The 26,681-nt window shown below is 38.8% G+C and overlaps 1 long non-coding RNA gene across 1 annotated transcript in view; it reads right to left on the reverse strand.

Moving 5' to 3' along the window:
• The window catches only part of LOC128778854 (uncharacterized), a 36,107-nt gene that overhangs the window by 8,798 nt on the left and 628 nt on the right, over nucleotides 1–26,681 (reverse strand). The window lies entirely within an intron of this gene.

The raw sequence follows: 26,681 nt of genomic DNA on the forward strand, positions 1-26,681 counted from the left end.
AACTTTTCTCAAGTGTCTGATGATTCTCAGCTGCTTATTTATATTTGAAGTGAAATCTCCTTCAGGTATTCCAATTACAGATATCCTAGACTGTTTAATATTGTCTCACAGCTGACTCTCTGCTCTTTTACAGTCTTTTTGTTTTTTTAATCTGGACATATATACAGAAGATTGTTTTATTTATTTTTTTTATTTTTAATTTTTGTTAACGTTTATTCATTTTTGAAAGACAGAGAGAGACAGAACATGAGTCAGATAGGGGCAGAGAGAGAGGGAGACACAGAATCTGAAGCAGGCTCCAGGCTCTGAGCTGTCAGCACAGAGCCCAAAGTGGGGCTCGAACCCATGAACCATTGAGATCATGACCTGAGCCAAAGTTGGACACTCAAGTGACTGAGCCACCCAGACACCCATTGTTACAATTTTCGGGGTGCTCTGTTCTGAATATAGTGACTTAAAAATATTTTTATTCCCTCTTCAGGCTCTGTGCTGACAGCTCAGAGCCTGCTTGGGACTCTCTATCTCCTCTCTCTCTGCCCCTCCCCCCCCAAAAAAAAATAAATAAACTTTAAAAAATTTAAAAAAATTTTTTTAAAAAGATTGTGAGAGTTCTGGGGCGCCTGGGTGGCTCAGTCGGTTGAGCATCCGACTTCGGCTCAGGTCATGATCTCGCACTCCGTGAGTTCCAGCCCCGCGTCGGGCTCTGTGCTGACAGCTCAGAGCCTGGAGCCTGTTTCAGATTCTGTGTCTCCCTCTCTCTGACCCTCCCCCGTTCATGCTCTGTCTCTCTCTGTCTCAAAAATAAATAAACGTTAAAAAAAAAATCTTTAAAAAAAACAAAAAGATTGTGAGAGTTCTTAGAAAGAAAATAATAATGGGGCACCTGGGTGGCTCAGTTGGTTGAGTATCCAACTCTAGATTTTGGCTCAGGTCATTATCTCATGGTCATGAGATTGAGCCTTACATTGGGCTCTGAGTTGAGCATGGAGCCTGCTTTAGATTCTCTCTCTCTCTCTCTCTCTCTCTCTCTCTCTCTCTCTTTCTCCTGCTGCCCCTGTCCCCTGCTTGCACTCTCTCTCCCTAAAATAAAAGGAAGAAAGAAAGAAAGAAAGAAAGAAAGAAAGAAAGAAAGAAAGAAAGACTCACATGCAAAGGGTGAAAATTTTCAGACTTTTCAACAGCAATAATCAAAGAAAACATAAAGCAAAAGCAACAATATGAGAGAATATGATTTATAACCTAGAATTCAATCCCCACCAAATAATCAGTCATGTGTAAGGGTAAAATTAAGACATTTTTAGATGAGGTATTGAAAAAAAATCACTTCTGGGGGCGCCTGGGTGGCTTGGTCGGTTAAGCGTCCAACTTCGGCTCAGGTCATGATCTCACGGTTTGTGAGTTCGAGCCCCGCGTCGGGCTCTGTGCTGACAGCTCAGAGCCTGGAGCCTGTTCCAGGTTCTGTGTCTCCCTCTCTCTCTGCCCCTCCCCTGTTCATGCTCTGTCTCTCTCTGTCTCAAAAATAAATAAACGTTAAAAAAAAATTAAAAAAAAATCACTTCTGATGCACCCTTTCTCAAGAAGATGCTAGAGGATGTGTCACCAAAAAGAAAGGATGAACTAAATGGCACACTCAAACTGAAGAGAGTTTAATAAAGGGACCATTTTAGAGGGTGTGGACAGGGTTTTGGGAAAGCAATAAGGGGTAGTGCAGCACTCTGAGCCTATTAACACCGTTAGGCCTAAAGGGGCAAAATGAGAGCGGGGTTACTGGAATCTGGAGACAATGCCTATGAAGAGGGCCACCTGTCAGGAGCTGTGGCTCTAAACATAGGGCAGGAGTCAGGAGAATAAATACCTCGTTTTCACTTTCTTCCCTCCCTCAGACTTAATGTTGTGTCTCCCACTGACCAAACCCGATCAAAGGCCAAAAAGAATCATGTCAGCATCTTAGGGAAGGCACACAGCAGAGTGGAGAAAAGAGTACAGGAGTTAAGGATGAAAAAGGGGCAACAGAACTATATCCAGGACAGAGGGAGATAGAGGACCCAGGAAACAGAGTCCAGTAAAGCACCCAGGCAAAGAGATTTCTCAACTAGATGGAGCAAACAGTCACCTTGGATGACTACTATAAGGCAGAACCCAGATTGGAACAAGACCTTGGAGAATTACAGGATGATTATCTTAAGATTTAAAGAAACCAGTGGCTTTCCTGATACATATAATGCTCTGAGAGGATATTTAAATTCTTCCCAAGAGTTGGGAGGAAAACTTGTCATAATCATGTAGCAAACTAAGTGAAGGCACCAGGCAACTATTAACTGAGGGAAAATAAAAACTAGCACCAAAAAGGAAAAATAAGGGGCGCCTGGGTGGCTCAGTCAGTTAAGCATCCAACTCTTGATTTCGGCTCAGGTCATGATCTCAGGCTTCGTGAGTTCGAGCCCCCCATCAGGCTCTGCACCAACAGTGTGGAGCCTGCTTGGGATTCTCTCTCTCTCTCTTTCCCTCTCGCCCTCTCTCTGTTCCTCCCCGGCTTGTGCTCTCTCTGTCTCTCTCAAAATAAATAAATTAAAAAAAAAAAAAAAGAAAGAAAGAAAAAGAAGAGTCCTCATACTTAGTTGAACTGTGAGTAGTGTGTATATAAAAGTCATAATAACAAATACTAAGTATTCATCTAACAACATGACTAGATGAGGGGGGATGGAGAGAAGGGAAGTAGAAGTGTATATGTGCCTATGAATGTGGGGGTGGAAATATTAAGAAATGCTCTACAGGCATGTTACTTAGAAATATGAGCTTAATCCCAGAGCAGCCAGCTGCAAGGCTTGAAAGCAGTGACTGCTAGGAGATGGAGGGAGGGGGCCGTTTGGGGGGAGAGATGGGACCAAGGATTGCATTCTTCTTTTTTCTTTTTTTTAAAGTTTATTTATTTACTTTGAGAGAGAAAGTGTGGGTGTGTGCATTTGTGCAAGAAGGGGCAGAGAGAGAGACAGAGACAGAGACAGAGAGACAGAGAATCCCAAGCAAGCTCCATGCTGTCAATACAGAGCCTGATGTGGGGACTGAACTCATGAATGGTGAGATCATGACCTGAGCGGAAATCAAGAGCCAGATGCTTAACCGATTGAACCACCCAGATGCCCCTGCATTTTTCGTTATAAACCTTATAATACTATTTGGCCTTTTAAACAATGTACATGCATGAATGTGATAAAAATTTAAATTAGGGGCGCCTGGGTGGCGCAGTCGGTTAAGCGTCCGACTTCAGCCAGGTCACGATCTCACGGTCCGTGAGTTCGAGCCCCGCGTCAGGCTCTGGGCTGATGGCTCAGAGCCTGGAGCCTGTTTCCGATTCTGTGTCTCCCTCTCTCTCTGTCCCTCCCCCGTTCATGCTCTGTCTCTCTCTGTCCCAAAAATAAATAATAAAAACGTTGAAAAAAAAAATTTAAATTAAAAATCTCAACAAACTAAAGATTTTTCCTTCATTAAAATAAAACAAAATTAAAATATAACCAACTCCTTTACATTAGTATGGTGAAAGAAATAAAACTTTGCTTCTATCTTCTTCCAGTTCCATGATTTCCATGTTTCCTCCTCTCTGTGTTCCAGGTCCCTCACATGTTATTAAATGAAGATAATTCACAAAGAATGAGGAAGAGCTAATAAAAATGATTGATATGTATAAACAAGCCCCAAAGGATAGGAATCTACGACAAGTCTTTTTGGCTGAAAATTTTTAGAACATGAGATACGAAAAAGAATTCTAGAAGGCAGGGGTCTTCAGAAATTTTCTTGCTGTAGATAGATTTTTATTGAACAGATACATTCTGCAAAGGCTGTCAAGTATAGCAACAATCAGAGGGTCTTCCCCATGCATTCACTCTGCCAGTGAATTCAGTATTCAAGACCAAACCTGCCTAAGCTAAAAACAAAAATAATAAATAATAAAAGCTAAAAATAACTGAGCAGTTGCCAAGTGACAAGCATTGTACCAAGCCCTTTATTTGCATCATATGATTTGCATCCTCACAATCATCCTCAGAGTTGGGTCTGACTATTTCCCCATTCTACATATGGGAAGACCTTTAAAAGGGTGAGAAACTTGCTTGAGGAAGTGGCAGTCTGGATTTAAACTCAGATCTGTCTTACTCAAGAGCCCACGTTCTTGTAAACTTCTACTGTATTTTTGGCAAAACCAAAAATGGCAATCTTTGGGGTGCGAGGGGAAAAGATTAGCTATCACTCTGGCTGCCAAGTCTCAAGGCAATGCTATAGGAACAGAAGAGAAAATTATGAGGACCTATTGAAACCGCAAAAGAATGGTATTACTTTGTAGAAAAATCCCACAGTAGATGGTCACATGAAAGCTGCTAGAATAAACCAAAGTACACATAAATTAATTCATCAAACACTTATCGTAACCTCTGAGTTTCACTGAGCTAGGTACTGGCAGTATAATTTCTTTGTATAATAATATAATTAATATAATATAATATAATATAATATAATATAATATAATATAATATAATTTACTTAGAAATTAGGAATTTGTTGAAGAGTCACTACCAAATTAGAGGCGTTTTGGTATCCTTGGAACTTTTAATACTGTATCTTAGAAGAAATTAGTTGTTATACTATGGCTATTTCAGTAGAGGGCACTAGGACATCAAGATCGTTTTGAAGTTAGGTGGCAAAATAGTTAATAGACCGATCTTTCAGAACTGTGTAGTCATGATTTTAAAAAGCGTATCAAGTGTTCCAAAAACGGAATAAGTCATAAACCAAAGAAAAGAGGTTTTATATATGAATATTGGCAAGATCACTAAGATCAATACTCCAGATGCTTGCCCAATTATAGATTTTTTTTGAGTGGTACCATTTATAAACTCACCTCCATTACTTACTTGCAAATCTCTATTAGGGCCACCAGGAAATGTCAGTTTAGCAGACCTAGCACTTCTGAGAGAAATGGCATAGGGCATAAGAAGTCCAAAGGCTTTGAGAGCACCTGTCCACCTCCCCACCTTACCTCCATCTCCCACCCAATGCCTTCCACCAAGTAAGTGGCCTGGGGGCAAATTACTTAATCTCTGTTTCCATACCTCTAAAATAGTGATAATTTCTCCCATGATTATGAATGTGAAAATGCGTTGCAAAGTGTCATAAATATAATAAAGTTTGTAAGATACTAATAAAGTAAAAAAATATAAAAGAAAGTATAAAAGTATAAAAAAATCAAACTATTAGAAAAAGAAGTTCCAGAAACTGTGATCCCAGGCCTATGAAGATTAGCTTTGGAAACTTCTAACAGTACTGTACATCTTAATCGTCCAGACAGAGTTAAAAACAGAATTCTACAGTCACAATTTCAAAACACTTCCTCCCAGCTCCTTCATATTTTGCAAGCCCCTTTTCCACGCCCACCCTCATTGAAGAAGAAATACAAATTGATTCATGGGGATTTACTAAAAGATCTTTTTCTAATGTAATCATACCTATTGCCAGATAAACTTCTATTAGTTTGTATAGACAAATGTCCAGGTTTTCAGGGAAAAGAAATTCAGGTGATAACACTTTTAATTTTCTTAGACACACACATACATACATAATTTGCATGCGTAATTAGTAGTATGGTCACTCACCATCACTCCCAAATTGCCTTGATGTTTCCATAAACATATAGGGTATGATTATATTTTATTTATGTATGGGAAGACTAAAGAGCAGAAAGATGAAATGATTTGCTTAAAATGACATAGTATCAACCATGGAAGTTTTCCTTCTAATCCATCATAGAACAACTGGAAAGTACTGGAACCACGTGAAACTACTGGAAAATTAGCATCTTAATTTCTATTTTATCTTATTTCTCATTTGTTTATAAAAATCAACAAATACATTTCGAGCAGTTACTATATGCCACGCACTGTGGAAGATGTTGAAGATACAATAGAGAAGGGGGGAAACCCAACACAGTTCCTAAATACTCATGCAGTTTATAATATAAAGAGGAAGACAGACCCCAAAAACTGTAAGGAGAAATATAAAACAGTTGTGAGTTGTAAACGTTCTTTGAAGGAAATAAACATAAGGCTAAAATAGAAAAGAGCAGAGGAAAATGATCTTAGGGTATTCAGGAAGAATCAGGTCAAAAAAAGATGGTGACATTCAAGCTGAGACCTGTAAGGAGAAGCAATGTTGTAGGGGTTGCAGTCCTCCTGACAGAGGTAATAAATCGCATGTGCAAAGGTCCCGAGGAGAGAAAGATCTTGATGTACCTGAGGAACTGAAAGAAGACTGGACACTCAGAGCACAGCCAGCAAGGGGAGAATGACTTGAAAAATGAGATTGAAGAGATCAGTTGAGGTCAGGTCACACTGAGTTTTGTAGACCAGGGTAGTAGGTTGGATTTTACTCTAAGGAAAATATGAAGTCACTGAAGCATTTCAAGCAGAGGAATGACATGATTAGATTTGTATTTTAAGAAGAGTCTTTTTCCTATTATGAGAAGAATGGGTTGGAAAGGAGCAAGAGAGGCAACACGGAGATGGCACAGGAGTCTAATGCAATAAGTCTCTCAGATAGATGGTGATGAACTCAACAAAGGTGGTGATGGAGATGAAAAGTTGCTCATGAAATTGGAATGTGTTTTAGAGACATTCCTGGTTCTACTAGTTATTTGTAGTGTCTTTATGCCTAGTACACATTAGGGGGAAAGAACTCAAGATGTAATCTTTTCACTTGACAGGATGGGTTCTTTTAGCTCTTCCAAAGAATTCAAAGCACTTATCAAGCACTTCAGTCTATTGACCAAAACTTTTTTTTTACCACTTTATTTAATTTATTATTTTTTTTAAATTTTTTTTTTTAACATTTATTTAGTTTTGAGACAGAGAGAGACAGAGCATGAATGGGGGAGGGTCAGAGAGAGAGGGAGACACAGAATCCGAAACAGGCTCCAGGCTCTGAGCTGTCAGCACAGAGCCCAAGCGGGGCTCGAACTCACGGACTGTGAGATCATGACCTGAGCTGAAGTCGGACACTTAACCGACTGAGCCACCCAGGCGCCCCCTTTTTTTAAATTTACATCCAAGTTAGTTAGCATATAGTGCAACAATGGTTTCAGGAGTAGATTCCTTAATGCCCCTTACCATTTAGCCCATCCCCCCTCCAATCCCCCCTCCAGTAACCCTCTGTTCTCCATATTTAAGAGTCTCTTATGTTTTGACCCCCTCCCTGTTTTTATATTATTTTTGCTTTCTTTATGTTAATCTGTTTTGTATCTTAAAGTCCTCATATGAGTGAAGTCATGTGATATTTGTTATCTGACTGCCTAATTTTGCTTAGCATAATACCCTCTAGTTCCATCCATGTAGTTGCAAATGGCAAGATTTCGTTCTTTTTGATTGCTGAGTAATACTCCATTGCATATATACCATATCTTCTTTATCCATTCATCATCTGTTGATGGACATTTGGGCTCTTTCCATATTTTGACTATTGTTGATAGTGCTGCTATAAACATTGGGTGCATGTGTCCCTTCAAAACAGCATACCTGTATCCCTTGGATAAATACCTAGTAGTGCAATTGCTGGGTTGTAGGGTACTTCTATTTTTAACTTTTGGAGGAACCTCCATACTGTTTTCCAGAGTGGCTGCACCAGTTTTCATTCCCACCAGCAGTGCAAAAGAGATCCTCTTTCTCCACATTCTTGCCAACATCTGTTGTTTCCTGAGTTGTCCATTTTAGCCATTCTGACAGGTGTAAGGTGGTATCTCATTGTGGTTTTGATTTGTATTTCCCTGATACTGAGTGATGTGGAGCATTTTTTCATGTGTCAGTTGGCCATCTGGATGTCTTCTTTGGAGAAGTGTCTATTCATGTCTTTTGCCCATATCTTCACTGGATTATTTGTTTTTTGGGTGTTGAGTTTGATAAGTTCTTTATAGATTTTTGGATACTAACCCTTTACCTGATATGTCATTTGCAAATATCTTCTCCCATTCTGTTGGTTGCCTTTTAGTTTTGCTGATTGTTTCCTTCACTGTGCAGAAGCTTTTTATTTTGATGAGGTCCCAGTAGTTCGTTTTTGCTTTTGTTTCCCTTGCCTTCAGAGACGTGTTGAGTAAGAAGTTGCTGTGGTCAGGATTAAAGAGGTTTTTGCCTGCTTTCTCCTCAAGGATTTTGATGGCTTCCTGTCTTACATTTAGGTCTTTCATCCATTTTGAGTTTATTTTTGTGTATGGTGTAAGAAAGTGGTCCAGGTTCATTTTTCTGCATGTTGCTGTCCAGTTTTCCCAGCACCATTTGCTGAAGAGACTGTCTTTATTCCATTGGATATTCTTTCCTGCTTCGTCAAAGATTAGTTGGCCATGTGTTTGTGGGTCCATTTCTGGGTTCTCTATTCTGTTCCATTGATTTTAGTGTCTGTTTTTGTGCTAGTACCATACTGTCCTCTATTGACCAAATATTAACTGAACACCTTCTAAGTATATAGAAATGAATTTTGAGAGATGCTACTCCACTTCTGATTGCATACTCAGTTTGGAAATCAAAAGCTCCCTGAATAAAACCATTAGAAAATAACCTATTGCTTAATATAATACCAAATACTAAGTGTAGAAAATAAGTTCTCAAGAAAGACAGAGATAAAAAAAATAATTGGGACTATCAAGTATCTTTATAGTTCTAAAATTGGAGATTCTTTCTGGGATCTAAAGATGCACAAAGTTTATGTAAACCAACAAATTCAGATGAGGAACGGATTTGAGTTAGATTATTATGGCAAGTGCTTTTAGGAGTTTCTGCTTAGCTCAAACTAATTCTCCCCCTTCTCTCAGAACTGATCCTCCCTTCACAGAAATGGGCACCTGGTAACCATGTTGTATTACATAATTCCTATTCTCATGGCAAGATTAATTAGACTGGAAGTTTGACCCAAACCAAGTCAGGCCAATAAAATTCTCTATCTCAGAAATCCTGGTGCCCCAGAAAGTCTGAATTAGGATTCAAAATAGGGAGGTTAGTCTCTAAACATGGCTGGAACTGTAACATGTAAAACCCAAGAGGCAGGAGAAGTGGGAAAAGCTGATCTGCAGAGAGAATGAGGAAGAGAAACATTTTGATTTCTTCATTCTAGAGCCTACTGCACCCTTCCAGAGTCTCTCACTACATTCTTGTCCTTGAGTTTTGTGAAAAAAACTCCATATCCTTAAAATTTGTTAGTTGCTATTACTTAGAACCAATATGTCCTGTCCTACCCTAGTAGTCATGAAAATAGGTATGATCACAATGAAAACAGGACTAATTACAGCAAAAGAACATTCTATACACAAAACATTGAGGAGGAAAGAAAAAGTACAAGGCTAGGCACCTTCTTTAACAAGCTTACAATTAGCGACAGATGATAAATATCACATCAGAAGACTAATGACCCCCCATGGATGCTGATATCAAAAGATTTTTTTAATGTTTATTTATTTATTTTTTGAGAGAGAGAGAGAATGAGCGGGGGAGAGGCAGAAAGAGGGAAACACAGAATCAGAAGTAGGGTCCAGGCTCTGAGTTGTCAGCACAGAGCCTGACCCAGGGCTCAAACTCACAACCATGAGATCATGACCTGAGCTAAAAGCAAGAGTCAGATGGTTAACCACCTGAGCCACCAGGTGCCCTTCAATGATTCTTTAGGTGAAGAATTTAAATGACATTGTCAAAAGGAAAAGGGAGTCATGAGTCTGGTACTCACACACTCTGAAGAAGTGTTAATTTCTGGAAATTAATTTGGCAAGATTCTTAAAATGGATATACTCTTTTCAACAAACAGGACTTATCAAGTCCTTATTATGTGTCAGGGACTCTTCTAGATACTGGAAATGAAGTACTAAACAAGAAAGGCAAATTTCCTACTTTCATAGAGCTTTCTCTTGGGGGAGAAAAAGTAGAGAGAGAAATAATAAATAGTAAATTAATTACTCTATAGCCCATAATTTCTAGGAATTTAACAAATAATCATCTGTGTAAATGTACACAGATGTAAGCATAAGGATATTGATACATTACAGTGCTATTTACAATATCGAAGAATTGGAAACAACCTAAATGTTCAAAAAGGGATCAATTATATAAATGATAGTATATCCAAATAGTAAAGTACTATGTTCCAATTCAAAAACATTTATTTACTATGTGCAAGGTATTGTTCTAGTGTTTAACATATAGTAATTTATTTAATAAAAAGAAATTCTGAAATAGATATTTCATTATCATCTCCATTTTATGCATAAGGAGACTATGGCATAAACAGACTGTGGAATGCAAAATCATATAGCTAATATGTGGGGGAGGTAAGATTTGAACCCAGAGAAAAGTTTGACTCTAGGAGCTAACCTCTTAACTATACTGTCTCCTGAAAAAATTATAACATGAGAAAATACGCATACTATAATTTTTAAGTTAAAAATTCAAGATATTGATCTAACTTCACAAATAATTTTTAAGTTCAAATATGTATATATTTGTGCCCTCAAAAAGAATTAGAAGATATTCCACAATGGTAATAAATTGTTTTCTCCGAATGATAGGATTACAAGTTTTACTTATTCATCTTTTTTATATTTCCAAAACTGTTTTGCACTTAACTTAGATTACTTAGTAGAAAAGGGGATGAAATTTTTGCTGAGGCTTGAAGGATAAGGAGAAACTAAGAACTGGCAGGAAAGTAAATGCGAGAAGGTTTTAGGTTTCTTACCATGATTCCTGCAACGCATCAGAAAGCAGGGTAAAACCTAATTTCTAGATGTTACTTCTTCCAAGATATTTAAAAAAAAAAATACTTTTAAGGATTAACATTTACAGCATTTTCTTTATCATCTTTACAAAACAAAATTGAGGTAAAGAGAAGGAAGGTTACATCTCCACAAAAATTAATGATAGAAGGAAAAAGTTCTGATATACCAGGCACTTGTCTACATGACTAATATTGAGAAAAGGGTTTTCTAGGATGAAAAAGGAGGTTTTTTGGGAGCGTCTCTCCTGGAGAACAGGATTAGGATGCTCAGATCGAATTGTATTTGAACAAATGCAGAATGAATGAAAACAACTAGAGGGGTGCCTGTGTGGCTCAGTGGGTTGAGTATCCAACTTCGGCTCAGGTCATGATCTCACAGTTTGTGGGTTCGAGCCCTGCATCAGGCTCTGTGCTGACAGCTCAGAGCCTGGAGCCTGTTTCAGATTCTCTGTCTTCCTCTCTCTGTCTCTCTCTCTGCCCCTCTCCCACTCGCACTCTGTCTCTCGCTCTCTCTCAAAAATAAATAAACATTAAAAAAATTTTTTTTGACTGGACATCTTATATGCATTGTCAACTACCCATAAAATAGCTAATGCTACTGGTTGGTTTCAAACTATTTTAGAATTGGTAGTGCCTGCTGTTATGGAAGTCTCTGACAATAATTTGGCAGTGGTTCAGAAAAGGAAATGGAAAAAAAAACCTTTATCTTAATATCTATATATTTGACACTTTTACAGTTCTGTGTGGGAGTTACCTGACTGACACAAGAAGATGGTGGGCCATTACACTTCTGTATTCCTGTCACATTTCCAATCACACAGTGCACTTTTCTGAATGATGTCTCTAAAACCAAATGAATAAGATCAAAAATGTTTCTCCAGAAAGTCCTAAATTAAAGAATCAGTAGAGACACATCTTGGAAAATACTGATGTAATTTTGTAATCACTCTCTGGTCTGACACTCATTCAACAGGCATTTGTTAAAAGCCTGTAAAGGCAGGATACCCTGATGGGAGACTCCATTGTATTGACATAGTCATGGCCCTCAATGCGTTTGTCCCTAGTAAAGAGATAAGTAAACAATTATATATACTTCAAGGCAGGTGTGATTAAAGTACTATGAGTGGTATGAACCATAGTTTAACCCATTACACAAGTGGGGAGAATTACTTCTAGACAGGTCAATTGAGCTTAGATCTGAAGAATGGTAGAAATTCAATTAACAAAGATGAGGGGGAAGGAGAACATTCTAAGCACTCTACTGGGTGTAAACATAGAAAACCATGGCATAGAGGCACCTGGGTGGCTCAGTCAGTTGAGTGTCTAACTTCAGCCCAGGTCATGATCCCACCTTTCGTGAGTTTGAGCCCCGCATCAGGCTTGATGCTGTCAACACAGAGCTGGCTTCGTATCCTCTGGGCCCCTCTCTTTCTGGGTCTCTCCCACTCACACTCTCTGTCTCAAAAATAAATAAACCTTTAAAAAACAGAAAAGAAAACCATGACATACATTGTTGGTGCCAAAACATGGAAGATTTTGAATTCCTGACACGCCTCCAAGAATATACACCCTCAGTTCTTTCCCCCCATTCAGCTCCAAGAAGTTGAAAACTTGGCCAACAGCCTCTAGACAGAAGATTTGAAAGACTTTGAGATGTCTTTCCAGGACTGTCTGAGATGTCCAAAAGGAAAGGCCTAAAAATACCAGCATTGGGAGTTCCTTAACATGATGGTCAAAAGCAGGTCTCTGTACAGTAAATTTCCCAGTTGACAAGACTTTATCTTGGGCTCAGAGCTTACAATCAGCTTTTTGTGGTTTAAGACAGATAAGCAAGGATCAGTTATCAGGCTTTCTGAGGAAAGCCTCTAACAAATATGCAGAAGTAACCTAAAGGGAAAAAAGACTATAGGGACAGAAGGTTACTTAACAAAAAAAAAAAAAAAAAAAAAGTCCTCATTAATATCCTCAAAAAAATAGGAGAAAACATTGCATCCATAAAGCCAGAACATGATGCCATATAGAAAAAGCATTCATGTTACAAACAAATGAAACCAAACCAAAAAATCAGCTCTTGTAAATTAACCTTTGAGAACCTAAATGAAAATTTTAGTATCTGGAAGATGATGCTGTGAAAAAATAAGTAGAGCAAAAAACATAGATAGAAAACGTGGAGGAGGGAGAAGAATTAAAGGCCTAATCCAGATGGACCAGAATTTAAATAATTAAAGTTCCAGAAAACAAGAACAGAGAAAATGAAAGGGAGGAAATAATCAATGAACATGTTCAAATTGAATTGAAAGATGTGAATTTCTAGACTGAAAAACCTTATATAGCATGCAGTTCAATCATTAAAAATAGACCCATTGGAAGGCACATCATGAAATTTCAGAAACCTGAAGACAAGGAAAAATTCTCCAGGCTTCCAGAGGTAAAAATAGGACATAAACTACAGATCATGAGTTAGAATAATTTTGGACTTCTGTGGTAGAAATCTAACTGCAAGATTTCCCATCCTGTGTGTACATGTGTACTATGAATATGTGTACCATGAATATGATGCATTTCACCCCATAATTAGGTTATGTTATATGGCACAGATTGACTTTAAGAAAGGCTTGACCTGGGGCACCTGGGTGGCTCAGTCGGTTAAGCGCCTGACTTCAGTTCAGGTCATGATCTCACAGTTTGTGGGTTGGAGCCCTGCCTCAGGCATGTGCTGACAGCTTGGAGCCTGGGGTCTGCTTTGGATTCTGTGTCTCCCTCTCTCTCTGCTCCTCCCCACCTCTCAAAAACAAATAAACATTTTTAAAAAATTTAAAAAGAAAGGCTTGACCTAATCAGCATTAAAAGGGCCTCTAAAAGTGATGGGGCTCTTCCTCACAAAGGAGGGTCTCCATAACTGGCTTTGAAGACAAGGAGGTTACATGGCAAGAAATGCAGGCACCTGTAGAAGCTGAGAAAGGTCTCTCCCCACCTTCCAGCCAGCAAGGAAATGGGGATCTCAGTCTTATGACTACAAAGAACTAAATTCTGCCAGCCTCCTGAAGAAGCTTAAAAGTGAATTTTTCCCCAGACTCCCCAAAGAAATCTGTCCATCTAATACCTTGATTTCAGCCTTGTGTATCCCGAGCAGAGAACTGTGCTCAGATTTCTGACCTACAGAATTGTGATCCAATAAATGGATATTCTTTTAAGCTGATAGGTTTGTGGTGATTTGTTAACAAAAAAAATAGAAAACTAATACAGCTTCTCAGCAACAGTGACAGCTATTCAACAATGGAGAACCCCACCCTTCAAAATTCTGAAAAGAAGAAATTTCAAACCCAGAATTACATACATAACTACCAATTAGCTATGAGAGTAAATTAAGGATATCTTCACACATGCAAATTCTCAAAAACTAACCTACCATGTACTCTTTCTTAGGAAGCTACTGATATGTGTGTTTCACCAAAATTAGGGGAAAAAATAAAACAAGGAAGAGGAATATGTGGCACACAAGAAGAGGTGTGAGGAGAACTCCCATGATACTGGGGAAAGGTCATCCAAGGATGGCATGTTGTGGACAACTGGTCCACACCAGAGCAGGTTAAAACACTCTGGGGACATTTTACCATGAAGATTAAGTTGAAAGGATATGTAATGTTATAGTTGAAGGAATGGAGAAGAGATTTGGGTGACTGGCAAAGAGTTGAGGGTTGAAATACTAATTAGTATATAGAAAACTAACTGCATAAGCTTCAAAAAGGTAGTGATTGGGGCCCCTGGGTGGCTCAGTCGGTTAAACATCTGACTTTGGCTCAGGTCATGATCTCCTGGCTTGTGAGTTCGAGCCCTGCATCGGGCTCTGTGCTAACAGCTCAGAGCCTGGAGCCTGCTTCCGATTCTGTGTCTCCTTATCTCTCTGCCCCTCCCATGCTCATGCTCTGTCTCTCAATAATAAAGAAATGTTAAAAAAAAACTTTTTTTTAAGGCAGTGATTAATTTTAAGGGAAATAAAAAGTAGTACAAGAATGGTTATCATAGTTTACTACTTGATTTAGCTGTTAATAGTTTTTATATAATCATAATAGAACATTTTATCACAGTGAGATGCCAATAAGACCCAAAGCTCAAAAGTGAAAATTAGAAAGACAGCATGTATATAGATCTAGAATACCAAATGAATTAATTAAAGAACTGAAAAATGCTGCCTCTACAGAGAAATAGGTGAGATGGGATAGGGACTGCTTGTTTTAGTTTTAAATCTTATGAAACTATTTTTCTCCTTAGAGGCATGTGTATCTTCAGTAAAATAAACGCCAGAAAGAAGAAGAAAAAGAAGAATAAAAAAAAAGAAGGAGGAGGAAGAGGAGGAGGAGAAGGAGAAGGAGAAGGAGAAGGAGAGGGAGGGTGTAGTGAAAGGTATCTCTACAAATTAATCAGGTGTAAATGGCTTTCTTAAGAGGAAAACTGACAACGCTTTCATCATAATAAAGTGTCCTCATGTTAGTGTCCATTCATCGAACAATAGAGCATTGTGGTAAATTTCTGAGCAGAAGGGAACCCATTTGTTATGGCAAGTGGTGATGAAAAGAAATTGAAAATATCTCAGGAAATAGACTCAAAAGAACTTGGTGATTAACTGCTGGATGGATGGGGGCAGTGATAACACAACACAGAAGGTGTGAGAAAGGACGAGTCAGGGATGGTTCCCAGGTTTCTGCCTTGGAGTACCTGGGTGGCTGCTGGTGCCATTTTCTGCTTTCTATAGCAGACATAGAAAAGGAATAGACTTGGAAAGGCAGGAAAGAATTTAAGTTTGCTTTGAGGCATGGTTGAATAAAGTACCTAAGGGACATCCAAGCAGAGAAGAAGAATGGCAACTAGATCTAGAGAACAAGAGTTCATAAGAAAGATTTGGCCTCGAGAAAGATAGTTGGGAATGTAACATATAAATAAGATGACTACGGGAAGAGAGCAGGAGAATTCCTTCCTAGGGACAGACTTGCTTTGCTAAATCCATTCAGAGAGGTGACGCTTCCTATGGGAAGGTTGACAATTACAACTTGGAGAAGTTGAAAAGTGCTAAGTTAACTCTGTCTAAGAAGAAGGTATATGAAGGAATAGGAAAGAGTGAGAGACCCTGTGGCTGATGGTAGCATTTGGGGAAGGGGAAAATGTTCAACCAGGAAGTTAAAGTTATCTGTTGTGTGGTATGCCTGTAACTCTTCGGTTTTCCTTTCATGAAATCTTTAGTAAAAACTGACTTCCCTTCTCAGTATTTTGTGGAGATTTATTTTTTGGGAATGTGACCAAAAAATGATTTGTATCTCAAGGTTTGTACAGGGAGAAGCCAGATATGGTCCATGGATTGGCTACATGTTTATAATAATCATCAGCAAAGTATTAGGGGAAGCATTTGCACACGTCTCTGGTGATGACTAACACCAAGCAGAGCCCAAAGAAGTCACTGTGGTTACTCAGGAAGTGCTCTGAAGATCTCGATTTTTTTTTTAATTTTTTTTGTTATTGTTGGTGGTGGTGGTGGTGTTCTTCTGTTCCTCCATTATGGCTGTTTTTTTGTGGGTTTTTTTTTTTTTTTTTGAGACGTAATTGACATATAACGTTATTAGTTTCAGGTGTACAACATATTGTAATCTCAATTCCTAACAAAAAAATACAAAAGACAAAAAGTAGGGTCTATAGTAGAGAGCAAATGTGAGAGATTGGATCCAACATGAAATTATCAGAAAGGGTGGAACCAAAATAAACTAAGCCTTGTGAGAAAATGCTAAGAAGGGTGTGAAAGAAAAGGAACCACCCTACTTCTTGAGTCCAGTGGCAATGCAATTCACTGTTTCTGCCTTTGTGTCAACCAAGTGTCCATCAGTTGTGATTTATCAATATTCTACCAACATTCTAATGCCACCATCTTCACACCCTAGGCTCTTGCTCTGCTTCCCTTTATATCCGAGCACCTGTCAGTACCTGAAATTGTATTCTATACTAATTAATTTGTTTGTTTGCTGTCCATCTCCCTCACTCCAAGGCAAACTCCCCGAGAAGAGGAAATTCATCTTCAATATTCTGTTGAGAATTGTACCTGTCGTGTGAAATTACTCAATAAATATTTACCATTGAATGAATCAATTAATATCTTGCTTCTACCTTTTATCCGAAATGGCCTTTGGATTAAAACAAGTCTGAAAAAGTTCGTTAAGAGGGAATTTCAGCCCAAAGAAGTCTAAAGTTTGTATCAAGGTCTTTGAAGTAATGATAATTGAGATTATTTTTGAGTGCCAAGTAGGTGTGCCTTGAAGCACTGTGCTAGGCACTTAATCCACCTTATCTAATAGAATCTTCAAAACAACTATTATTATTCCCATTTTATAGATAAATTAGAACCTAAGTTCCCAAAGGGGTAGGGAACTTGCCGTATCTGGCTAATGTACAAGCCAAAGCTCAAACCCAGGTCTCTCAGCTTCAGAGTCTGTGTCCTTAAGCATTCTGTGATTCTGCCTTATGAAATAAAAATAACATTTCCATACTTGGGACCCAACCAAATTATCTATCAGGATTCTGAAATTATTGAGCTGCTCTCTATAATTATTAAGGAATTAGGAAAATGGGCTAAGTATAGAAGGCTGCTGATGGGTAAGTATATTCATGATTTTTAAGAAGAGTAGAGTGTATAATGAAGGATCACAGAGCTATATAGTTCAGTTGTACTAGCTACATAACATAACATTCTTGGTCATTGAAATACCTCTAGACTAGGCATTTCAGGTCGTACACTACCTATAACTCCCTGCTGGCTTCTCCCAGTCTTGTTACATATTTTGATTTCCTGCCTAGCCCCCAAAGAAATTTCAACATATAACCCCTGAAAACTATAGAAATCTGTCCCAGGGGAAATTTAAGGACATATACATTTGTTGTGATTCACTTTTATTTTCTTTAATGTTTATTTATTTTTGAGAGAGAGAGAGAGAGAGCAAGCAGCAGAGGGAGAGAAGGAGACACAGAATCTGAAGCAGGCTCCAGGGGTGACTCAGGGCTCAAACCCATGAATCGTGGGATCATGGCCTGAGCCGACATCAGATGCTTAACTGACTGAACCACCCAGGCACCCCTGTTTAGGATCACTTTAAAAACAAGTCGAAATTGGGGCACCTGGGTGGCTCAGTCAGTTACACCTTCCGCTCAGGTCATGATTTCATGGTTCATGGGTTTGAGCCCTGGGTCAGGCTCTGTGCTGACAGCTCAGTGCCTACAGCCTGCCTCAAATTCTGTGTCTCCCTCTCTCTCTGCCCCTCCTCCATTCACTCTCTGTCTCTCAAAAATAAATAAATGTTAAAATATTTTTTTAAGAAATAGTGATTAATCATCAAGAGCCGTTAAGGTGTACTATAAACTCATAAGACTAAATTCATTTTCAAGGTTATTATAGCGATTCTAAGTGATAAGTAGTGGTGGCAGGAAAAATAGAAAGCAAAGTGTAGATTTTTTAAATGGACACTTTAGAATACCTCAGAGGCAGATATATCAGAAACTGGAAACAATGCCTCTGGGAAGGGAATGAGAAGTCTGAAGGACAGAGCGGGGAGGACAACTTACTTTTCACTGTCCATCCTAGAGTGCATTTAGAATTTTATAGCTCTAAGATTTTGTGGGTGACAGAGCCCTTGCTGACACAAAGGCAGGAACCATTGAGCATCTGAAACAGAATCCAACTAAATGAGCTTAACCTCCATAGTTTCTTGAAGATTCTCTGAGATGATGTTAAAACCAGCTCCCTAGCCTTGACTATGACACAGAGAAATGAACTGCCTTTGTTCCCAATGACCACATGACACTGAATCCAGCTGCTGGTTGGACTCCAAGCTCAGCTGTTTCCTCCACGTGACTCAGCCACCACTGGTCTCTGCGTCTTGCCATACCCAACTCATTAATTCACCACTTGACAAAAATTTGCTCCCTCCCTCTTTTAAAGTTTTGGGTTAGTTGACTAATTTTCTTCAGTTTCCCAACAACAAGGAGAAAAAGATTTTTAGGCTGTGAGGGTGCCCTTTCTTCCTTCACCTTCTGGTTTCCACAGGCTTGAAGCTTGAGACAACAGAATTAAAGTTTCAAACCATTGTTTCATTTAGCTATTTGCCTTGAATGGTTTTGACATATGCTTGCTTAGAAAAAACTGAATTTCTGACTTTTTGACAAAATGCTTCAAGAGATGTTATCAAATTACTCTACCTTTTTCAAGAAGTAAAATGCAATTATTAGAGATAAAATAACATGTATAAGCAATAGCCTGGGAAGAGGGCAAGAGTGAGAGAGATAGAGTAAGAGGAAGGCTGGAGATGAGAGTTCTTTAGCAGATATCCTATTTTCCTCAGTCGTTTTTTTTTTTTTTTTGAAAGCATTAAATATATTTCTACTGACAACAAAACACAATTTTAGAGCATAAAGTATGGGGAGTACTATACATCCTACTGTATATATATACATATATATTAATTTTTTTAAATTTTATTCTGGGAGAGAGACAGAACATGAGCAGGGGAGGGACAGAAAGAGAGGGAGACACAGAACATGAAGCAGGCTCCAGGCTCTGAGCTGTTAACACAGAGCCCCACCCAGAGCTCAAACTCACTGACCGAGAGATCATGACCTGAGCGGGAGTGGGATGCTTAACCCACTGAGACACCCAGAAGCCCCTATCCTGCTATATATATTAAAGCAATGTACTAATAAAAAAGTTTTTCTCTATATATGCTTAAAGACTTGGCTATTTTAATATAATTAAGTCACTAATTTCCTCTTCCTCCATAAAGAGTGAAAACTAATGAGAATTTTTGACTATTACTTTTTTGTGCTCTGTTCACTGAAGTTAAATTACATTCTGAGTGTTTTTCTTTTTCCTGGAACTATTGTCTTTGAAATTTGCCCTAATTTAACCCCATAAACCTAAACATAGCAACGTTGGCTTCATGTTTAAAACATAAGAGGGGCTCTTGGGTGGTTCAGTTGGTTAAGCATCTGACTTGGGCTCAGGTCATGATCTCGTGGCTTGTGAGTTCGAGTCCCATGTCGGGCTCTGTGCTGACAGGTCAGAGCCTGGAGCCTGGTTCGGATTCTGTGTCCCCCTCTGTGCCCCTCCACCATTCCCACTGTGTCTCTCTCACAAATAAAACATTAAAAAATTTAAAAATAAACAATAAAATAAAACCCCAGGATGATTGCTAACCATAGTAAATATACTCAAAATGCACAAAATGCAAAAGTAATGTGAAATAAAATACTCAACGCCCCCGAGAGTTTATTCCACTAATTTTGTTTCTTGGAAGCTAATTATCTGGGTTATGGACTAAACAGATCCTTTGTTCCTTCTCAGTTCAAAGTTGCACTTTGCTGTGTACTGCTCATTCTCCTCTTCCCATAAGGATCTAGGAGACATGGAAAATAGAACCAATATTTTAGCTCTTGAACTTTCAAGAGGACAGTACTCTGTATGGTATAGTGAATTCTACCATCTGCCTGGATACTAACCGCTGACTCACAACTTCAAAACCCAAACTCTCTGGAAATTGCTGTCAGCTGATAGCTGGAACTTCTGCAGAAGTTCATGCTCCCTTCCTGGGTAGTCCTCATCCAATAACAGGTCAATGTGAAGTTACAAAATCTGGTCCCCTGGTCTCAAGGCAGGACAACTCTGAAAGGACTTTCGGCTCCAGAACTTTTTGTGAGATCAGCTGAGGCCTCTGGTGTGGCTTCATCAAAAATCGACCCCCCCACCCCCCACCGCTGCCCTCACTCCCTTACAATGTGGTCACAGAGAGTAGCCCTCGATTAGTCTTTGTCCACAAATTGCCATCTAAACTCTGCTTCTGGGGAAACACTGGAAAACATATCGGTTGATTTCTCCCTAGGAGAAGTGAACTGATTTATAGTGATATTGTCTGTATTCTTTTTTCTCACCATTTCCCTTTAATTTGCCAATTTTTTTTTTCTTCTCTCTCTCTCTTTTTTTTTCCTTTTAAGTTCCTGTAGAAGCATGTTGCGGAAATACCCTAGAACACAGAGTCTTAACAGTAGCAGAAAATGAAAGCTAGATTATTCCTTGCCCATTTTGTGGCTATCCAAAAGAACATTCTTGACTTTGTGTTAGGGGAGATGATGGAGCTCATGAAATTAAGTAAGGCTGATTGACCTTCATGAAGATCAGACTCATGACCTTGGCATTATTTTGCCATGTTCTGCCCAACTGAGCTAATGGGCTGACACAGAAAACTTGAAAGTGAGATTTAAAGATTGCTTCTGGAAATCTTGTTATCTCTGTTGGTGACAATCATCAAGAGTCATCCAAAAACTGTCTTTTTGAGAGCTTTTACATTTTTCCAGTAGATTCTGGCTAAAAAGGCAGATTGATCATATGGATATAGCTCCTCTCCTCTCTAGGACTCCCCCTAAAATTAAGAGAATGGGAGAAGAAACAACAGCAAATTAAAAAAAAAAAGTTTTAACAAGTTTTTGAAAAACTGAAATCAAATAAAGTAATAGAAATTGACTCTGCAGAACAGAAACTGAATAGCCCCCCCGGTGGGGGGGGGGGAGGGGGGATCCTGTGACCCTCCCATGAAATAACTGACTCTTGTCTAATCATTCTAAACTAAGTAAATAGAGCAAAGGGACCCAGAGAAGACAGAGACAATGTAGTGAAAAGTAAACTCTTTTTAAACTACAAAACTTTCAGAGAAGAGGTTATATGACAACCACTCAAAACAAAACAGAATTTTATTTAAAAAAATAGAGAACATGAAAGTTATCCTATATATTAAAAATATGATAGCCAAAATAGTAACATATTTAGAAGGGCTGAGAAAGAGTTGGAAATCTCCCACAAAGCAGAGAAATATAGAAAAGAGAAAATAAAAGAAATGAAAGGATCGATGCAGAAAGGCCAAAATCCAAGTTGTAGAATTCCTGCCACAGGGAGTAGGTAGAGAGGAGTAAACTATCACAGGAATAATCCTAGAAAATTCCCCAGACCCAAATGACAGGAGTCTACAAGTAGAAAAAATCCAGGTACTCTGAGGAATGAAGAAATATTCATACCAAGTTTTGTCGTTGTGAAACTGTAAACACCAGAGATAAAGAGAAGATTTTAAAAGCTTCTAGAGAGGAAAAGATGGGTCCTATTCAAAGGAACAGTAAAGAGAACATCATAGTTCTGTTATCAGCACTGAAAGGTAGAAGATAATGAAGCAATGCTCTCGGAATTCTGAAGGAAAAATTCCTTTCAATCCAGAAGATAGATTAAAGATAAAGGTAATTTTCTAAGGCAATCATTGGGAGGTAGTCTGAAGGGGTGGGACAAGAAACAACTATTTGTCCTTACAAGTTGTTGGGTGCTATTTAATTGATTGACTGATTTTCATGTATTAAGGACCCAGAAGTTAATTTCTTGTCTGTCCTCTAGATTTGACTAAGGATGTACTACAACAGAAAAGGGACATAGGTCGAGACAGAGGAGGGCATGGAATCCAGGAAACAGTGTAATGCAATGGCCAAAGAAGTAGGCCTGCAGAACAATCAACATAGATTGAAACAAGACAGAGGCTTCAAATGAGAGAACTGGTTGCTTTCCTGTTATATATGAGCACTGGGAGAAAACTGATGATAGGTGCACTGTGCATCTGTTTGAGGCGTTATAGCAATTTTAAAGTCCTATTATTTTTATTTTTATTTTATTTTAAAAGTACTCAAGGGGCTCCTGGGTGTCTTAGTCGGTTAAGAATCTGACTCTTGATCTCCCCTGAGGTCAAGATTTCATGGTTGGTGAGGTTGAGCCCCTCATTGGGCTCTGCACTGACAGCATGGAGCCTGCTTGAGATCCTCTTGGGGCACCTGGGTGGCTCAGTCGGTTGAATGACCGACTTTGGCTCAGATCATGATCTCACGGTTTGTGAATATGAGTCCCACGTCAGGCTCACTGCTGTCAGTGCAGAGTCCACCTCAGATCCTCTGCCCTCCTCTCTCTGCTTCTCCCCTGCTTGTACTCTCTCTCTCTCTCTCTCTCTCTCTCTCTAAAAAGTAAATAGACATTTAAAAAAAAAAGTACTCAAGGGGCGCCTGGGTGGCTCAGTCAGTTAAGCACCCAACTTCGGCTCAGGTCATGATCTCACAGTCTGTGGGTTCGAGCCCCGTGTCGGGCTCTGTGCTGACAGCTCAGAGCCGGGAGCCTGCTTCTGGTTCTGTGTCTCCCTCTCTCTCTCTGCCCCTCCCCTACTAGTGCTCTGTCTCTCTCTGTCTCTCTGAAATAAATAAATGTTGAAAAAAAAAAGTACTCAAGAAGTGCAAAAATAAGAAATATAATCATGGTAGTTTGGAGTACTGAAATGATTAATATGTATATAGGTGTAATATAAACATAGATCAGTGGAACTAAAAATTATGATAATTATATTGGAAGTGTGGGGAGTGGGTGGAGGGATTGTAAAAAGGATTTAATCTACTTTATAGTAAATTCCAAGAAGTCAGAGATTTGTCTGTTTTGTCACCTCTGGCATCCCCAACACATAGAGCAGAGTCTGGCATATAGTAAGGTACCCAACCAATATGTGTCCCTTTGTTATCATCTACCATGCCAGGAAGTCATGGCTACATACGAAGAAACAGCTAAAATTATTTAAAGGAGAAAATTAAAAAGAATTTTTTTCTGAGACAATCACTTGGGAGGAAGTCTAAAGGGGTGAGATAAGAAACTGCTGTTTGTCTTTATAACTTATTTAGTGCTCCTTCATTTTTTTAAAAATTGTGTGTATGTAATACATACTTTGCATTTTTTAATGAAGCAAGATAGATACAAGTTAAAATAAAACAATTGTTTCTAATAAAATATATATATTTTTACAAAGTCCTGGGGCACCTGGGTGGCCCAGTCGGTTGAGCATCTGACTCTTGATTTTGGCTCAGGTCATGATCTCACAGTTCGTGAGATCAAGTCCCGTGTCAGGCTCTGCACTGACACTACAGAGCCTTCTTGGGATTTGGGATTCTCTCTCTCTCTCTCTCTCTCTCTCTCTGCCTTTCCTCCACTCATGTGCACATGCTGTCTCTCTCAAAATAAATAAATAAACATTTAAAAAATAAAAAATAAAAAAAGGTACTGAGCAATAGAAACTGAGTACAAAATGGTCCCAGGTCCTTTATTCAAAAAAAAAAAAAAAAAAAGCCACAGGAGTGCTGATTTGAAGGGGCACATGCACCCCAATGTTTATAGCAGTGCTATCAACAATAGCCAAATTATGGGAAAAGCCCAAATGTCCTTCAACTGATGAATAGATTACGAAGATGTGGTATATATTATATATTCATATATACATACACATACATACACACAAGGGTATATATATATACAAGGGTATATATACATATAGTATATATTATATATAGGGGCGCCTGGGTGGCTCAGTCAGTTAAGCATCCAGCTTCAGCTCAGGTCATGATTTCATGGTTGGTGGGTTCTAGCCCCATGTCAGTCTCTGTGCTGACAGCTCAGAGCCTACAGCCTGCTTAGGATTCTGTGTCTCCCTCTCTCTCTGGCCCCCCCACTCATGCTCTGTCTCTCTCAAAAATAAATTAACATTAAAAAAAATTATACACACACACACACACACACACACACACACACCCAAGAGAATACCACTTGGCAATGAAAAAGAATGAAATCTTGTCATTTGCAACAACGTGGATGGAACTGGAGGGTACTATGCTATGTGAAATAAGTCAGACAAAGACAAATATCACATGATTTCACTCATATGTGGAATTTGAGAAACTTAACAGATGAACACAGGGGAAGAGTAGGAAAAATAAGATAAAAACAAAGAGGGAGGCAAACCATAAGAGACTCTTAAGTACAGAGAACAGACTGAGGGCCAACTGGGGTGGGGAAAATGGGTGATGGACATTAAGGAGGGCACTTGTTGGGGATGAGAACTGGCTATTATATGTAAGTGATGAATCACAGAATTCTACTCTTTTTTTTTTTAATTTTTTTTTAACGTTTATTTATTTTTGAGACAGAGAGAGCATGAACAGGGGAGGGTCAGAGAAAGGGAGACACAGAATCCGAAACAGGCTCCAGGCTCTGAGGTGTCAGCACAGAGCCCGACGTGGGGCTCAAACCCACAGACCATGAGATCATGACCTGAGCCGAAGTCTGACGCTCAACCGACTGAGCCACCCAGGCACCCCACAGAAGTCTACTCTTGAAGCCAAGACTATACTGTATGTTAACTAACTTGAGAATTAAAAAAAAAAAAAGAAAAAAGAATTATTTGGCAAAATTAATGAAAACTAGAAATTTTTGCAAAATAACCAATCTTGTAATTTTGCTTAGAAAGTCAAACATGAAGTAAAGAATGTTACGAGGATGTATGAGGTAGAAGATGTTCTGTCTCGCTGCTATAGGAATTGTCAGATAACTATGCAATTCTTATTAGTACATAGTTACAATTATAATCTAACTTGGTTAAAAAAATATGCCAAACAAAATCCCACTTGCTTTTTGTCACCTTGACAGTTTGTTGGAAAAGGTCAGGATGACTGAACCAATAAAGTTCTAGTTTTAATGCACTGCACTTGAATGGCATGAGCTAATAATGAATTTAGAGAATATATTAGTGCTGATTTATTTAGCATGACTTCTGATTTAACTTAGCATTATGATAGTGGGCAAGGTTAAATTATGCCTTACCATACAATTATGACTCTTTCATATTATTGTATTGCTGAGCAAATGTTGTATTTATTTATTTGGTCATGTTAAGAATTCTAGGCTACTTTTATTTACTTATTTTTTTAATGTTTATTTAATTTTGAGAGAGACAGAGTGCGAGCAGAGGAGGGGTAGATAGAGATGGAGACAGAATCCAAAGCAGGCTCCAGCCTGGGAGCTGTCAGCACAGAGCCTGACATGAGGCTTGAACTCACAAGCCATGAGCCCATGACCTGAGCCGAAGTTGAATGCTCAACCAACTGAGCCACCCAGATGCCCCGAGAATTCTAGGCTACTTTTAAATGGAGCAAATGCAAGGTAGACTGGATTAATTCTATTGACTTAGCTTTGCTGCTAAAATGTCAACAATTCTTGTGGGGGTTTTTCCATGTTCCCATCACATTGGATGTTTACCATTTTCCTTCCCTTCCTAACATCAGTAACATATGTCTGTTGAGTTGAGCTCCAGTAGATCCTTTGACTACAGTTTATAAAACAAACCATAGGCTTTGGAAGGCAGCCGTGCTCACCACTATACCACCAGCACTAAACAAAGCATACACTTTGGAATCAGGTAATGACACTCATTAATCCTGCTGCTTACTAGCAATGACTGTGAGTCACTTAACTTAACTTCTCCAGGCCTCAGTTTCCACACTTTTAAAACAGGGATACTAATCTTACCATATGGTATCGTTAATGAAATTAAAGAAGAGGTCAGCATTTGGGATAAATGCCTACTAAAGCATCTGGCACTTGACTTAATAAATGGCAGGTAATATTGTTACTTAGGGTTTAGCAATTCTATTGTTTGATTTTGTGACATAGTTTTCTCACCTTCCCATAACTTTGCCTTATGACATGTACATGTACATGTATTTTATAAACTCAATTAAAAGGAATTAAAATTAGGCTTTCGGGATTCCATGAGGCTCTTTGAGATAACTGTGCTGTTGCCAAACCAAGGTACTGGGACTTTCTGCAAAGTGTTTACTTCTTGGCCATAATATGTAAGAAGAGCCAAGGTGATCATAGTTAGAGTTAAGTGATGGTACATGGGGTCTTTATATCATTCTGTCTACTTTTGAATATATTTGAAAATTTCTGTACTAAAAATCTAGCATAAAGGTGA

Source organism: Panthera pardus, unplaced genomic scaffold (assembly GCF_024362965.1).
Source record: "Panthera pardus isolate Hobbes unplaced genomic scaffold, ASM2436296v1 HiC_scaffold_21, whole genome shotgun sequence".
NCBI lineage: Eukaryota > Metazoa > Chordata > Mammalia > Carnivora > Felidae > Panthera > Panthera pardus.